Source organism: Lissotriton vulgaris, unplaced genomic scaffold (assembly GCF_964263255.1).
Source record: "Lissotriton vulgaris unplaced genomic scaffold, aLisVul1.2 SCAFFOLD_516, whole genome shotgun sequence".
In the NCBI taxonomy this organism is placed as follows: Eukaryota; Metazoa; Chordata; class Amphibia; order Caudata; family Salamandridae; genus Lissotriton; species Lissotriton vulgaris.
In genome coordinates this window covers 322614-340988 of record NW_028249857.1, presented here as the reverse complement: position 1 = coordinate 340988, position 18375 = coordinate 322614, and positions in this window count along the sequence as shown.

The window sequence follows — 18375 nt, the reverse complement described above, 5'->3', positions numbered from 1 at the left end:
ACGACCAATTAGCTGTACTTCCTCAATACCATCAAATTTAATTTTTAAAAATTCAATTCCATCTCTATTTCTGTATTTCTCAAAATCAACAACATTACCCATTGATCCATTTACCAGACCTCTTTCAACATGTAAATTCCTTCTCAAAATGATTCGGCAATTTAAACACACATTCAAAGTCTTTTCAAAACCCGCTGTTTTAGATATAGTCTTCTCTAATGAATCCAATTTTGATTTCAAATTCTCAGACAAAATAATTGTTGATCCCATATGCTCTATTCTGTCAATAGCTTCCAGTTTCACAATCTCTTGCTTTTCTAAATGCAACATTTTGTTGTTGAAGATGGCACATTCTGCAAGAGTTGGCATCAAACATATTCCGGATTTCTTCTCAGTAATTTTCTGAAAAATATTCTCAGGCACAACGTCTTGTTCTGGATATAAATTTGACAGTAATCGTGCATTTAAAGCTTCTTTTCCATGCTCGGTCACTTTTCCAATTCTAATATCTTGTAGAATATTCTTGTAATCTTCATCCTTTGCCTGACGCATATTTTCATGCAGTTCAGCATAATTGAAGTTTAACCATATATTGACGTTGCCAATGCTCCCTAGGCACTTCCTGGTATCTTCATGCGTGAGTATTTTGAACACAGGTTGTCCTTTTACTGGTGTCAGCTGTAGAAGATCTCCGAAAACAATGATGTGTTTGCCACCAAATAACACATCATACTCAGTTTTAAGAACTTCTTGCATTCTCAAATGCACAAAGGCAAGCATGACATTGGAAACCATGCTTACTTCGTCAATGATAAGAAGTTTCATTTTCCTCAAGACTCTTGAAACTTCACAACAAGCATCCCCAGATAACTTGTGGTATTGTAATTTGTTGTCATGCTCCACTGGCAGCATCAGTAGACGATGCAAAGTAATACCTTTAATGTTATGGGCTGCCAGTCCAGTAGGAGCGGTAACAACACAAGACAGCGATGACTCAGTCCTTTCCTGCAAATAACAAAAAATTGCTTTAATAAGGAAACTTTTTCCAGTTCCCGCTTCTCCACTCACGTACAGTCGGACAGGCTTCAACGACGTACATGAGCACTCTTTCTTCTCATGACTTAATCCATGATCAATTTGCTTGGTAACTTCGTCATATATTTTCCTCTGCTCAACGTTGAGTTGTTTTTCCAAGTCTTCTAAGTTAACCGCATCCTCCTGAGCATGTGCCATGGCTCTTTCCACTTCATTCATAGCAGTGGCAGCTTCATTTTCGATAATAGGTCCTCCTATTGGATCCTGACTCAATGAAACAGAACTCTGACTGTCCTGAGAACTGTCTCTGGCAATCTCGGCTGCAATCGTTGCTTCCTGCTCAATTTCCAAAGTCAACATTTCTTGATATTTGGGAAAAGCAGGACATTCTATGGTGTCCTTGGCGGCATTGAAAGAGTCTTCGTAACAGAGGAAATCTCCAAGCAGTTCCTCTTCTGCACACCAAGGCTTGAAAAGTTGCAAAAGTGCTAAATAGAAAAACTCCTTTTTTTCTGGAGATTCTCCACTCAATTTTCGATGATTTAACCAAGTGGCATTTTCTTTGCTTCACCAGACATCCCTCACTTCCAATTACAGCATACACTCCTTTCTCAATATCTTCTTTGATGTTCCTCTTGAATATGTAATTTTGTAGAACCTCATACAAACAAACATTCTCGAGGTGACTGCTTCGATTTGGATAATATGTATCCAACATGTTGGTCTTCAAAATGTCGGTACTGTTTGGCTCCTTTTCTGCCAAATACTCAATTTCCCGCACAGGTTTTAGAACTCGATTACGCGTTGCAGCAAGACCAAGACTCGCGCAAACGATACTCCTGGATTTAGAATAAAGACTTGCTGAAGACAACCGGTCAGAACATTCGTAAGCTCCAATTTCTCGATGCAACAACATCTTCAGACTGAAACTGTACAACTTCTTACTGAGGCTCTTTTCATGGGAAATGTCCTCCCACACATCCTTCAATTCTGTCTTTTCTTTTTTGGTGATGTAAGATGTCACATACCGAGCCACAGCCATACAGTTGTCAGCCACAAACTGTATATCCATGTTAGCATTCCACATGGACAAAATCACTGGGTTGTAGTCGTTGATGTACTTGGACTCTTCGTTCCTTTTCAAATTGTATGTATTTTTGGGTGATTTCCTCGTCACATTATGTCGCAGAGAAGACATCAAACTGTTCACTTTTCCTTTAGAAATCACCGGTCGTGGAAAGTTGAAACGACATTTGGTGTAGAACTTGTCCTTGTTTCTGAATTTACGACGACAGTACTTTCCACAACGATGGCTTTGGAAACGTAGAACTTGTTCTCTTAGGCTTTTCTTCTCCGTTGCGTTTGGAACAGCACACGTAGAATACTGTTCTATGAAATTCATCACTAAGTCATCCGGATCTGTTCCAAATTTAGGTGCATCCTTGATCCACAGCAGCATATGTATATGAGGAGCACCTCTTGCTTGGTACTCCTTTCTCCAGAAGAAATCCAACACCTCTCCAAGAGGTGGATTCCTCTTATTCGTGATGAAAGACATCATAGCTTCAAATCTATGATTGAAATACCTGCATACATTCACTGGATCCAGAGAACACAGTTCTCCGGGTGTCTTGAATTCAATGTTTTCAATGTTTCCATTTGCCTCTCGTAGAAAATCAAGTAAGTCTTCCCAGCCATACTCGGCACAGCTCAGAGTGAGGAACCATGTCGGAGTTCCTAAGTTCCTCAGCATATATTTTAAATCACCATGACGACAGTACCAGTATTCATTAGTACCACGCTGACACGCCATGAGATTAATTAGGTGAGAATCCAAAATACTGTCTTGGACATTGACTTTATGCATAAAGTCACTTGCCGAGATGTTTTGCATCTGTATAGCACTTTTCAAAATGTGGTTCACTGCATATGACAGTCCAGACAGATCGCTTTCAAACAGGAGATGAAACAAATAGGGAATGCATTGACGAAACCTAGGATCTTCTGCATACAATCGTAAAGTCCGGTATTCAGAAGCAGGAATTTGATGAGGTCGCTCATCATATCTTCCTCCTTGACCTGTTGGAAATAGCTGTGGGAAACACCGAGCTTCCAAACTTTTCCTCCCAAACACTAATGGGACTCCCTTTGGCTTGTTTCATTTGAAGCAACTCAATCGCATTCCCCATGACTTCCTTGGAATGCAAAGGATGAACACTATAATGTTCATATATTTCTACTCCAATTGTGTTAATGTTTTTGTTCAAATCTAGAGGCAAATAAACAACTCTTCCCTTTAATCCTCTCTGTAAATCTGATGGAGGCAACTTCCCTGTCTTTGACTCCATTCTTACAATAGCCTGAAAGGGATGGATACTTTGAATCAAAATAGATTCATAAGTATTTAAATCCTTCAATTCAGAAGGAATCTCAACCAATTCCAGATTATTATGAACCGCCCTAGCAGGCATCTGGTTTTGGTTTAATTTGTTACAACAATAAGTACACACACGTTGATCCGATCCCAAATCAAAACAATTTTCTACCATCAAGTATGTGACAAAATCCTTCCATTCACTATTATTTTCCCTTTCACTTTTTGCATATAAATCCACTAACTTAATCTGATTCTTGTAATAAGTGCGTCGACAACACACACAAGTGAAATTAGGCCTCTCACTTGATTTCATCTGAAACGTGGCAATTTCCTTCTGAAAATTATCTGTACGGGAAACCTGTACATTATCTTCAACATTACCCTCTACTTCTGGGTCAATTTGAACATTCTCATCTTTACTTCCAAAGTAACAAAACTCAATTTCTTCACAAATATTCTTGACATCTATTTCAGAACCATGCAAAAGAGCAGCACATAATTGTTTAAGCATAATTGCTGGACTCTTAGCATAATACAACATTCTGACTAATTTCCTCACTTTATTATGATGCACTGCTAGCATCCTGAAATGATGAAAAACACTCTGGCATACTCTCCTGGAAAGACAAGCCAGTGAATGACCACGCAAACCTGTCACTTGTCTCACTCTGCAAGGATCTAATTCTTGCAACAACTTCATTTTCTGCTTCAAACTTTTCTTATTAAATGTCCGTACAAAATCACAAAGCAAATTGATGGAATGCTGTCGCACACTGCAAATAGAACTACACTTCCAAATGTACACAGGACCTTTAGGACGTCTTTCTAAAACCTCATTACCTAACACCTCTTCTATCTCTGTTGTCACAAGTTTTTCTTTTTCAACTGGACAACCATCCTTCACTTCATAAGCTCGACCACTGGTGTCAACTGCAAACACCAATTCATTATCCTGAAAATAACTCTCCTCATTAAAAAATGCCTCACAACTTGAACTATGCATCCATTCTCCGGAAAAAACTTCACAAAAGTTACTACGATTAACTACTCTCTTCCATCTACTATTTGATTTGAAATCAGAAATTACCTTGTTTAGTGTCCTAATTCTATTGATTACCAAAATAAATAACTTTTGCTTAATTTCGAAAGCATGATCAATAATTTTCTCTACATTTTTCTTTTTCTTATAAAATGCCACTTTCTGTTGGCCTTTCTTAATATTTTTTAATAAATTAACTATTATCCTGTTGCGGAACATTCGTTTTCGAATGTCCCTAAACTGTTGTTTCCTTCTACTATCATGCACAGAGTTATCTCTTGCTCTAGCAGTAACATTTTTAATTGGTCTTTCCTTTCCTTTTAAATTGCTTCTCTTTTTCTGGACTGAAACATTTTCTTTAGAAATACTTTTTTTACTACAAATATTTCTTATGAATGATTTCGTGGTCTTACCCGGAGCTTTCTTGGTGATTTGACAAGTTTTTTTGGGAGAGGACTGCTGCAATAATAGATGAACCTGCTGTCTTTGACATTTTCTAGCCTTTCTAATTCGATTCTTAGTTGGCATTTTCAAATTTTGAAATGATCTGCAGTTGAATCTGTGGAAAAATATAATAAAAAATGTTATTAACCACTATTACCAAACAGTAAATGAATAACAGTCATCAAAAACTTAATACCCTACTTATTATTTAACATAGCAAATCTTTTGCACCACCACTGTGTCACAAAAGTGACGCACAGTGGTACAAAACAGGCATACACCTATCATAAATCTCTCCGTAACATTTTAAATGATTGATTCAGGATGACGATAAGGTGTGGCCTATCCAGAGGTTTGTTTGAGGTGAGGCCTACTCACGGTTGCAGATGAGTTTTTCGCTTGTTTTTTTCCTTTTTTCAGAATTACATCACCTTTGTTACCTCATTGACTTAAAATGTCCTTAAGACACATGAAAGCGTTTTTTGATTGCCCTTGCACCATTTTTGGGTCATTTTTAAAATTTCAAAATCTAAATTTGCCAAGCACAGGTGGGAGCGTATTTACAAGAAAGTTGCCCCATGGAGAAAGCTCTTCAATTAAAATGGGAAAAATAACATCATAGACACTCAAATGCCTTATAAATATGCTCCAAACAACCTATGAAGCTCTAGCAGTACATATCCAGAAATGTAATTGATTTCAAAAAACGTTTCTAAACACAACATATAAATCAATTGTATTCCTACATTCAAGAGGAAATGACTGAAAATGTCCTTAAGACACATAAAAGCGTTTTTTTGATTGCCCTTGCACCATTTTGGGGTCATTTTTAACATGGCTATGTAACTCCCATAATCAAAAACTAAATTTGCCAAGCACAGGTGGGAGCGTATTTACAAGAAACTTGCCCCATGGAGAAAGCTCTTCAATTAAAATGGGAAAAATAACATCATAGACACTCAAATGCCTTATAAATATGCTCCAAACAACCTATGAAGCTCTAGCAGTACATATCCAGAAATGTAATTGATTTCAAAAAGCGTTTTTGAACACAACATATAAATCAATGGTATACCTACATTCAAGAGGAAATGACTAAAAATGTCCTTAAGACAAATGAAAGCGTTTTTTTGATTGCCCTTGCACCATTTTTGGGTCATTTTCTAACATGGCTATGTAACTCCCATAATCAAAATCTAAATTTGCAAAGCACAGGCGGGAGCATATTTACAAGAAACTTGCCCCATGGAGAAAGCTCTTCAATTAAAATGGGAACAATAACATCAGAGACACTCAAATGCCTTATAAATATGGCCCAAACAACCTATGAAGCTATAGCAGAACATATCCAGAAATGTAATTGTTTTCAGAAATCGTTTTTAAACACAACATATCTGTTTCAGCTTACATGAGAGACCATGGAATGGGCTCCATGTACAACAATAACTTGCGTTACTGCATGCAAGATTTCTACACAGAATATGCAATTACAATTTGTCAAAGAAACAAAATCTATTTGTATATCACTTGAGACAAAGCAACATTTTAAAAACACAGCTTTCTTCATCATTTTCTCCTTAAATCATACTATTCTCTATCTAAATTAAATAAATCTTTTCTCACCTTAGCAAATACTTTTTGAGTTTCAAAACAGTCTCAGAAATACACCAAATTGTCTTCAGCAGAACAAAGAGTATGCACTCCAGAGGCTGCAGCTATAGAAAGCACAGAAATGCTGATATTCATTACACATATCTCTCATATTAGCCAATCATAAGTCTTCCCTCACTTTTTTCAAATCAAAACCCTTCCCCCCTCTGCCCTCTCTGCCTTTTTTGCTTAGCAACCACCTCCTGAAAGACCTCTCATGTTTGCAAGTTCACACAACAATGTTTCAATTGAACTCTGAACTCTCAGTGCACCTGCGTATCCAGTGCAATCTTTCATTAAATGTTTTTTCCTTGACCATTCAAATTACATCTTTCAAAGAACACATCCATGCACCCTAACTTTCTGTTTTCAGAAATGGAAATGCACCAATCACTGCTAATGAATCATAAGCACTGGGAATCCACAGTTTTTTTTCTTTACAAACTCCTACTGTTTCAACTGCCCTTTCATTACCACACTTCATCTGACTGCAGCACAACCTTCTCTCACCATGTTTTATGTCTGGATTGTTGGACATAGTTACATCTACTGGGCTCAAAGGTATGCTGAGAACAGAAATTTATCTAACCTCAATTTACAAGATGTGGAAATTAAGTGGTTGGGCCAAAGAGGATTAAAATGTCACCAATTGATACCATTGGTGAAAACCTTTATGCATTTGCCAAAACCTGACCTGTTAATTGTGCACTGTGGAGGTAATGATTTGGGCACTTTGACTGGGGTAGGTCTGGAAATGCTTTTAAAGGACACCTTTGTGCAATTAATGGCACTTTTTCCTCAAACTGCCTTGGTATATTCAAATATATGCCAAAGACAGAAATGGAGGTCGTCCAAACAATTTTGTCCACAAATTGAGAAGTCGAGGAAGCATGTAAACAAATCTGTTTCAGCTTACATGAGAGACCATGGAATGGGCTCCATGTACAACAATAATTTGCGTTACTGCATGCAAGATATCTACAGAGGAGATGGAGTTCACTTCTCTGATGAGGGCAACAGAATTTTCATTTTGAATTTAAGACTGTGCATTGGTACCTACTTATAAGTACCAAAATGTACCATAAACCCAAAAGCTCTTCTCAGAGCTACCCTACATCTGATCACTCACAATTATATGGCTGAGATACCCGCCACCCCCTCTCAACACAATCCCCAAAGGAGGGAAACCGGAAACAGTTCTTGAAGTTTTTGGATGAGGGAGGGAGTGACCCTCCCCGGCCGTATTTATTAAAACAAAAAATTAAAACATTAAACAGTTTCATATTAATGTACAATTTCATTACCACATTGCGATGTGTGGCTAACCTTAACAGATTCTCTAATACAGAGGTTCTCCTAGCCGAACTAACAACCTACAAAACATTTTCTTGAAATTTTGAAATTGTACATCCTAACGTTTAAGGGCCAACGGCAAGGTCGTAACCGGTGTCAAGATCCCTAACCAGAAATACCCCCCCCACTTGGGAGGGGCGACATCACTGAGGCGTACCTCGAGTGCCACTACCAATTTCCCTTGACTTGACGGGGGCACCAATAAACTCGACGCCACTTAAAGGTCGTTCGAGGACTCGTGTGAGGTATCTAGAAGGTAGCGTAGACCTCCCCCCAAACCCCACACAACTTACCACATCTGCCGTCGCAGACGTCACTGGCCCCGGGAAATTCCCCAGGAGGGGGCTGTAACCCCTCCTACACAGGAAGGGGCCTTGACCGCCTTTCCTTTTCTTTCGGCGACCCATCCTTAGAAGGGACCGCCTCCCCGTTGAGGGGCCAAAGGCCACCTCTCCCGAGCGCTCCCATCCGTGTTGGGTGACGCCCACTCATAGGGATCTTCCAATTAGTGCTCACCGATCATGACCTTACCGCCCGACCAAAATAAATACGACAATGCTAACAAAACTAAAAATACATTGGCCACTATGACCGAAACAAGCATGCTTATAAATGGACACTAAATCCGAATTTCTTTAATCACAAAACAGACATAAATTAGACCAACTTTATTACTCACTCAATATCAACACGATAATACCACAACCTGTAAACGAAATAGAATTATCGATCAACTATTATTAAAAACAACTGGCTGTCTTCAGGGGCTGGTGGGTGGGTCAAAATTGGCTCTTCGTTCCGTCTCGAGCTCACGTGCAGCGAGGAGGTGCAGCTTCAGAGCACAGGAACAAGAGGATGCCTTCTGGTCTTGCGTCCCTTTTTATCCGTCTTCAGGGCGGGCGTAAACCCGCCCCTGCCTGCCCCGAGGGCGTGGCCAGCCGCGTCAGTGTCTAGGCCAGCCCACTCTAGGGCGGGAAAAAGCGCGCCCCGGCTACGCCGCTTCGGGCATACCAGCCGAGACGCGCCTCCCGCCCAAAATGGCTTCCCGGGGGGATCGAGGTACTCCGCCATACGTTCGGGGGGACCGAGTGGTCGCCCCTTTCCATATGGCTGAGATACCCGCCACCCCCTCTCAACACAATCCCCAAAGGAGGGAAACCGGAAACAGTTCTTGAAGTTTTTGGATGAGGGAGGGAGTGACCCTCCCCGGCCGTATTTATTAAAACAAAAAATTAAAACATTAAACAGTTTCATATTAATGTACAATTTCATTACCACATTGCGATGTTTGGCTAACCTTAACAGATTCTCTAATACAGAGGTTCTCCTAGCCGAACTAACAACCTACAAAACATTTTCTTGAAATTTTGAAATTGTACATCCTAACGTTTAAGGGCCAACGGCAAGGTCGTAACCGGTGTCAAGATCCCTAACCAGAAATACCCCCCCCACTTGGGAGGGGCGACAGCACTGAGGCGTACCTCGAGTGCCACTACCAATTTCCCTTGACTTGACGGGGGCACCAATAAACTCGACGCCACTTAAAGGTCGTTCGAGGACTCGTGTGAGGTATCTAGAAGGTAGCGTAGACCTCCCCCCAAACCCCACACAACTTACCACATCTGCCGTCGCAGACGTCACTGGCCCCGGGAAATTCCCCAGGAGGGGGCTGTAACCCCTCCTACACAGGAAGGGGCCTTGACCGCCTTTCCTTTTCTTTCGGCGACCCATCCTTAGAAGGGACCGCCTCCCCGTTGAGGGGCCAAAGGCCACCTCTCCCGAGCGCTCCCATCCGTGTTGGGTGACGCCCACTCATAGGGATCTTCCAATTAGTGCTCACCGATCATGACCTTACCGCCACAGGCCGGATAGTTGACCGGCTATCCGGACCCCCCACAAAGCTCCTACCTAAAGGTCATGTTTTAACGTTTTTAACCATGCTAAGAAGTCTGCTATGAGTAACTCATTCCCCACTCGAGACAAATGCACACCATCCCCCAAATACATACTGTCATCATTAATACAGCCATGCGAAATAGAATGCAATGTCCTGGAACGGAACAACCTACTCACTTTGTTATTAAGCTTTCTAACAGAATGATTCAAAGCAGGAATAGAAATAGCCCCCCGCCACACCTTTCGTGGGATCATATGGGACCACGCAATTGTGCACCCCGGAACTCTCCTCGCCAACCAACTTACAGTGGAAAGCATTGCCTCCAGGAGAAGTCGTCTACCGGTGGTGACCAAATCATTGCCCCCTAAATGTACTATGACTATCGACGGCGGTGACCTCGTCCGCCCTAACAAACCCTCGAAAAATGTTTGAAACTGGTCAATACAGAGACCGCCTCTTCTGTAGAAGGACACCCTGTACCCGTATTCCCCAGCTACGTGAATCATGTCACCTGCTTTGAATACGTCCGCGGCACGCCTCACGTATGAGTGGCCCACGACCCACACCTCCTTTCTCACAGCCGGTGATGTCTGACCGCTGGCCCGGTGTTGGGTCGACTGCATAGTCCGCCCCGCCTCGTAGGCTTGCGCAACTGAAAACCAAACAAAAACAAGAGGCGTGAGTACATTATTACAGCTTCACAACATGTGCAACCGCACATACCTCTTATAACAATTGGAGGACCAACGCCCCACTCGTTTCACTTGTTCAACATTAAGACCCCTGGCTGTAGCTTCTGTAGCAGCCCCTATCCGAAAGGAATGGGTCCCAAACTCGCCCGGGTTCAAGCCCGCAGCGGCAATTGACATCGCAAGCACCCGCTGAAACTGAAATTTCGTCAGTGGGGTGGCGTCCGCGTGTCTCAACAAGGTCCCCCCCCATGATGCCACCCTTCGTGCCAGGTAATCTTCTAAACACTTTACCGGACACATGGAGGACCCGGGAATCCTGCGTATGATTATGCAGTCACCCATCCCATCTTGATCGGTCTTGGACCTGACAAAGGAGACAGTCATTGTCTCCCCTCTGATCTGAACGTGTTCCTGGCACAAACCCCCTGCCACTTCCTGTTTGTTCCTTGCTACCAGTTCGCTTACCCGCATCGCCCCGTGAAATGCTAGCGTAAAAGCGGCTTGGAACAAAACCGTCTCAAACTGAGATGAACATGTGGCAGGGAGTGTGGCCAACAACTGGGCCAACCTATCCAAACCTATCGGGCGCCTCTCATCTACTCTGCGACCCTCAAGGCGTTGCCACCCACGCAGCGCTTTCTGTACAACGAAAGACGCTGTCGGGTCCTGGATACTATGAGCCCTGGCAACAAAGGAAATGGCAGCGCGATGCCTCTGGGCCGTAGCCACCGATTTCCCAGCCCTACGTAAGGACATCAGAAAATTCACCACCCATTCCTCGTGGCCCCAAAGCCTCTCTCTATCAGTCCCCAAAAAGGCTAAATAGGACCGAAACGCCCCTTCATATGCCTTCCTCGTCCTTGGTGCTAGACTCTCTCCCACGAGGTGACGAAGTTCGGGGCACCGAGAGACCAGAGAGCTTCGGGAAAGGGTGCCGGCTCTGGGTCCGCTGAGGGAAGGAAACCCGAGAAAGCCTGCATATGAAAACGAGACAGTGCATCAGCCGCCTGATTCATTACCCCTGGGACATGTTTTGCTCTGAATAGCACATTCAGTTGCATACACAGTAAGACAATTTCTTTGAGGAGTCTTAAAATCAGTTTACATCGTGCTGCCTGACTATTGATGCACTCAACCACGGTCATATTGTCAGACCAAAATATCACAGAGTGATCTTTGAACCCTTCGGGCCAGGTTCTCAGGGCCACCAAAATGGGGAAAAGTTCCAAGAAAGCAATATTACTTGTCAGACCATTGTCATGCCACCATGTCGGCCACCTCTGTGCCGACCATTTTGTGCCGAAGATGGCACCAAAACCTATGCTACCTGCTGAATCTGTCCATAGCCCCAGCTCGTCAGAGGACACGGCTGGTTTGTTCCAGACGACTCGACCATTAAAGTTCGCCAGAAATGCTAACCAAATACGCATGTCCTGGCGGACTTCAGCCGATAGTCTCGTGCGATGATGGCCCTCCTTTAAGCCGACCATAGCTTGGGCAATTGAACGGGAAAAGGGGCGGGCCATTGGTATCACCCTCAGGGCAAAATTCAACTGTCCCACCAACTGCTGTAATTGATGCAGCGTAACTTTAGATCGATTTATACACACTTGCAAGGCTGCCCTGAACTTCCACACTTTGTCAGCTGGCAAACGAAAACAACCCTCACTGGAGTCTAACTCAATCCCCAGAAACTCGAGGCAAGTCGCAGGACCCACCGTTTTACCCGGTGCCAATGGCACACCAAACTGGTTCATTAACACACAAAATTCGGCCAAGGCCCGGCCACATTCGAGATCCCCGGCTGCCCCAAGGAACAGAAAATCATCAAGGTAATGCATTACATGTTGGAAACCCGTCCTCTTTGTGAAGACCCATTGTAGAAAACTACTGAATTTCTCGAAATAGGCACAAGATATAGAGCACCCCATCGGCATACACCTATCCATGTAATAATAACCCTGAAACATGAAACCCAGGAGACGCTGGTCGTCTGGGTGTACCGGGAGCAATCGGAACGCTGACTCGATATCTGACTTCGCCATCAGCGCCCCGGGCCCCAGGCGATTCAAAATGGCTACGGCCTCATCGAAGGATGCGTACCGCACCGAACATACTTCTGGATCTATTGCATCGTTTACAGAAAGACCACGTGGAGCTGACAAATTATGAATCAGTCGGAACTCACCTGGGTCCTTCTTGGGGACCACCCCTAAAGGAGAACAAACAAAATTCTGCACCGGGGGTACACTAAATGGGCCGGCAACCCGACCTCGAGTAACCTCTTTCCGGATCTTATCCTGTACCACGGTCGTATGCTGCAGGACGGAAAGTTGATTTTTACACTTCTCCACACCCTGAAAGTCCCCTACCGGGATGCGGAAACCATACGAAAATCCGTTCCGCAGCACCCCAGCAGAAGTACGATCCGGGTATTCACTGAGCCAGGGAATCATCGCCAAGGTATCAATCGGGGTAGGTAAAGGCGCCCCTCGGACTACGTTAGACCTGTTTGGCGCCTCCCCTCCCCCCATTATCACCCGTTTTGGCTCTGCACGTGGACTCAGGATGGGACGACCCGCATCCACTACATTCATGTTTAAATTTACACGATCCCTGGGGCCTAGTACATTTACCTCTGTTGAAATTAAAGCAGAACCCCCTTTTTCCTGTATTGCCGGCAGGTCTCGAGTAATCGTCGGTACCCGTACCTGAACGAAAGGGCGTCCCCACATATTGGCGGGAGGATTCGCCAACATTACTTCCTACCAATGGCATCTTCAACATACCTGTCTCCTTCATTTTATCCCATGTCAAAGAATCATAACAATCCCAGGTTAAGCTTTTATTATGCTCTTTAGCCTTTCTAAAAAGATTATCGTAGCAGAACCAATGGTTACCCTGGTGTGATGTCGAGTACCCCATGATTCGCGACTGATAGGTCGGCAACTCGGAAAGCAACTCGGCCTACGTTCCCCTAAGATTGACGTAAAAATTCCCCATGCTTTGCCCCAATTGCCAATATTCTCATTCACTTTAAAGGCGGCCATTTTTGCGCGCCAAACACTGGGATGCATGAGATCTTTCTGACCCTTAACATGCTCCACCTCATAATGATCAACAAGCAACGAGAAGATGTTCACATATTCCCCCGCCCAAATCTTTTCCTTAATTGCCAAAGGAACATGTTGACCCAACCTTTCTCTACGAGAAGGTGCTGACTCATCCCTCGCAATCGGCAATGGCCGCTTACCTGCACCGGACGCTGCCTCTGCGGTCGCAATCGTCCCTTGTGGCTTGTCAACTACTGCAGCCGGCGCGGACACCTTGGCTGCATCCCGTTTCTCGCGCAATTGCTTCATTAGCGCCTGCGCCTCGGCAGCCGTGGCGCCCTCACTACTGTCGCCCAACCACGCTGCAAGTTGTGCTGCCAGCTCGGGCGGCATATCTTCATTGGACACCGGGGTGACCACCACGGGAATCGGATTCCCCTCCGCCGGTACTGGGGTTGGCGCTTCGAGCGGGGTACAGGGAACCGGGACGTTTCCCCCGGCTGGTCCCCTCCTTGGCCTCTTGGCTCTCCCTCCTGGAGCTGCTCCAGCCGACGGACGTTCCGGCCCCCCTTCCCCGTCTCTCTCTGCCACCCGTTTCTTCAGCTCGGTCATCTCCTTCATGAGAAACCGAAGCATCTGTTCAGTCGTCATACTCTTCCCGCCTTTCTTGGGCATTTCTCTGACAGAGTATCTGAAAGACAAAAGAAAGATTACAACGCTCAAAATTGGCTCTTCGTTCCGTCTCGAGCTCACGTGCAGCGAGGAGGTGCAGCTTCAGAGCACAGGAACAAGAGGATGCCTTCTGGTCTTGCGTCCCTTTTTATCCGTCTTCAGGGCGGGCGTAAACCCGCCCCTGCCTGCCCCGAGGGCGTGGCCAGCCGCGTCAGTGTCAAGGCCAGCCCCCTCTAGGGCGGGAAAAAGCGCGCCCCGGCTACGCCGCTTCGGGCATACCAGCCGAGACGCGCCTCCCGCCCAAAATGGCTTCCCGGGGGGATCGAGGTACTCCGCCATACGTTCGGGGGGACCGAGTGGTCGCCCCTTTCCATTATTTTACTCTAACTTTTTTCTCTAAATTTCAACAAACTACGCTCCTCGGAGCGCTACCCGGTACGCGAACCGGAAGCTAACTGCGCAAAATTTCTAAAAAAAATGTTTTTTTCCCGCACATATGGGCCTCCTCAGCCACCCTCAGAAAACCTAGGGGGTCAAGATACTTGTACCGTGCCCCCTTCTACCCATTCTGAACATTATTTTCCCTCCATCTTGTATCTTAATTTGATCGAAACACAAAATGGTGGACTCCCGTAACGCTGCTGGTTCGCGAACCGGACCGCTTCCCGGGAAGCGGTCCAAAAAAAAAGGTGGGAAAGTAATTTACAGAAAAACGACTAGAGACACTCTCACCAAATATAGATTAGCTCATACTACATAACAATCCCTTTCATTTTCACAAATTTGATTGAAATTCCATTTAGCCATTTAGCCTGTAGACCTCTGTTAATACCGTGAGGTAAATTACTTCACAAAACACATCTGAAGTGTTGGAATTGACAACCAATGAAAATGTTACTTTCATTTTCTACTTTTATTACCTGACATTTGATTGGTTATATACCTGAATATATATAAAGGAAGAGAAGGAAACACAGCCATTTTGACTGCTACTTCTTGTTGTACATTTCAATTGAATTATCACTAAACACTTCAACTTGTTTGTAAAGGTAAGTTGTTATTTTTAAAACTGAAGTATATTGTGCACTATAAATTAATATGGTAAACTTTTTCTGATAATTATATACTATCCCTCTGTAGTAGTTATAGATTTAGATAGACTTCTCTGTTATAGTTATGGATGGAGTTAGGCTTCTCTTGTATAATTATGAATTTACTTACGTTAAATCACATACAATTTTTAATATTCCTACTTCCACTCTGATACTATACACTGGCAAAAGATAAATTCACTGATAAAAACTACCTATCTAAAATTAATCCCAACAGTGCCCTATCTCTACTAATATATATTTTTTTATCCAAATTTCAGGCAAAATGGAAGGCGAACAGAAAGTTGAATTTCAAATTGTCCAGCAAGAGAGCAGCCAAGAAATCATTGATCAAAATGAGATTGATCTTATGGATGAAACTTGGGACCAAGATCTACTGCAATGTGTTCAAGCAGTAGATGACCTCCTTAAAAATGAGGACATTTTACAACCTCAGAGACTACAAAGTATTTTCTATGAAAATAATGACATTTCTGACAATGAAATGTTAGAAAGTTTAATAAATTATGAAACACAAACACAATAAAAAAAATGCTTAAAAAATAAAGAAATTAAAAAAATAATCAACAAAACCAACAATCAATTAACATACAGTATTTGAAAAGTCTATCATTCTTTTTTCCTTATAGTACGCTCCCCAGAACGCTTTCCGGTTCGCGAACCGGCCGCTCCCCACGCAAAAAAAAAAACCTCCACATAAAACCTAGGGGGTCAACGAGGATCTACTATGCCCCCTTATGGTAATTTCCCCCTTTGTTTTGGCCTCCTCTTGTCTCTCGATCCTACCGAGAGACAAGATGGCGGCCTCTCCGGACTGTTTAGAATGTTGACAGACACCGAAGAGCCAACCAGCTTCGCTTCGCGAAGTTCCGTTTCGCGTCAAGTACGCGAACCGGAGCGCAGCCCGGAGCGCTGTCACAGATATATATCTTTTTTTGAACGTTAATTTCTCAAAATCCACTGGAGCACATATATTGAGACCTAGCAAAGGCACATCGGGCAAACAGTCCCTACAATTTTGCCAAGTTTCGTGCAAATCCATTCAGCCGTTCGAGCTAAAAGTGAGGCCAACCGCCCTATGGAAATTAACATGGGAAAAACGCGTTTTGGGACCCCCCTTTTTTCTTGGCCCCCCTTGACAAACCCCCCCCAAATTTTCAGGGGCTGCTCAGAAACAAAATGTGCCGTTTTCCAGAAAATTTCAGCCAATTCCGTACACAAACACCAAAGTTATTAGACATAGAATTTTCAAAAATCCCATAGAGAAAAAATCCTAACTATATATACCTACTGGCGACCGCCAGTAGGTAATATACATATTTTTTCACCAAAATAGAAAATACTGTCTGCACTCGTCCAATTGCTTTAGTATGGGTTTTCTTCAATAAACTCTAGGAGCCTCATTCACCTACGCGTTTCGACCGCAGGTCTTGATCACAGTGTTGCCACTTGTCTTTTTTCTATGTTCATTATTTATACATTTACTACCCATCAGCATATAATGAAGCATCCTGGGAGATGTAGTTTAACAAATACATATGGAAATAAGAAACGTTTTGAGCATTACATTTCAACGTATAAACCACTTATACTTTATATTCATCACATTTGACTTGTTATCAAAAGTATTAAAGGAAAGAGGGCAATCGTATAAGGAGATTATGAATGTCGGTTTTTGCACGTGGACAGATTCCATCTAACTAATGTATTAGTTGTACCGACACATAGTTCATCATTTACCAAATCGTTTGGATATAATGTCTATGTTGTAATAGTTCATTCTTAGGCTTAGTGCCTTTTTACTCCTCATCGAGAGTCCAGTCCTTGAATACATATCTTACAGGGCTCAGTGCCCAAAGTGATTTTCATAATAGTCTACATATCAATGGAAGTCAAGATATCTCATATCTGTTGAAGCCCCCAATTGTCATTAAAGATGTACATGCATCTCATCATCCATATTCAATCCTCTTGGCGTCTTAGTTTGAAAGCGTATGATTACATGTGACTCTAATCTCCTCAATTGTAATTTTCGGTTGCCTCCTCTTTCATTGGGAAGTATTGTTGCTATACCACTAAAGCGTATGTCCTTCCAAGTTTTACCAGTGTGTAATGACATACGCTTGGCAATGGCGTAGGACATGTCCCCATTTTGAATTGCTCGGATGTGCTCCAGAATTCTTTTGTGAAGTGGACAGGTGGTTATGCCAATATAGTTCTTCCCACATGCACATGTTAAGATGTAAACTACATGTGTGGTTTTACAAGTTATAGTTTCCTCTATGTTAAAGATCTTTCCTTGTGGATCTTTTAAGGATTTCAGAGATGATCCTACTGTACAGACTTTACAGTTGAAGCATTTGGTAAAGCCTTTCTGTCTAGAGGTTAACCAGTCCTTTTTCTTGTCCATTTTAAAATGACTGTTCACAAGTTTGTCTTGCAATGAGAAGGTTTTCTGAACGTGACAAGAGGATGTTCACTCAATAGGTCACCGATATCTGGATCTTTTTTAATGATGTTCCAATATTTATTAAGGATCCTTCTTACGTTCTGACTCTCTTTGCTATAGGTCATGATCATTCTGATCGGTTCAGGTTTGGATGCTGGTTCCGCTTGTTTTTTATCGATCAGAGTTTGTGTTCTAGTAAGTTTTCTGGCTTTCAGTTCTCCTTTTTTGACATCTTTATAGTTATATCCTCGTTTTAGGAATCTCTTAGTTGTCTCCTTGTATTTTAGATTCATTTCCTCTGGATTTGAACAGTTTCTTTTCATATGGATAAATTCACCTTAGGGTATACTTTTTTTTAGAGTTGTAGGATGGAAACTATCTCCATGTAGAATACTGTTTGTTGCAGTATTCTTTCAGTGAACAGTGGTCTCCAATTGTCCATTGTCTATGTATACCTTTGTATCCAAAAATACAATCTCCTTTTCACTGATGGCTTATGTGAATCTCAGCCCAGGTCGTTGTTATTGAGTATGTTCAAATATTCGGAGAATTAAAGTTCAGTACCGTTCCAAATCAGGAACAAATTGTCGATAAAACGGAGC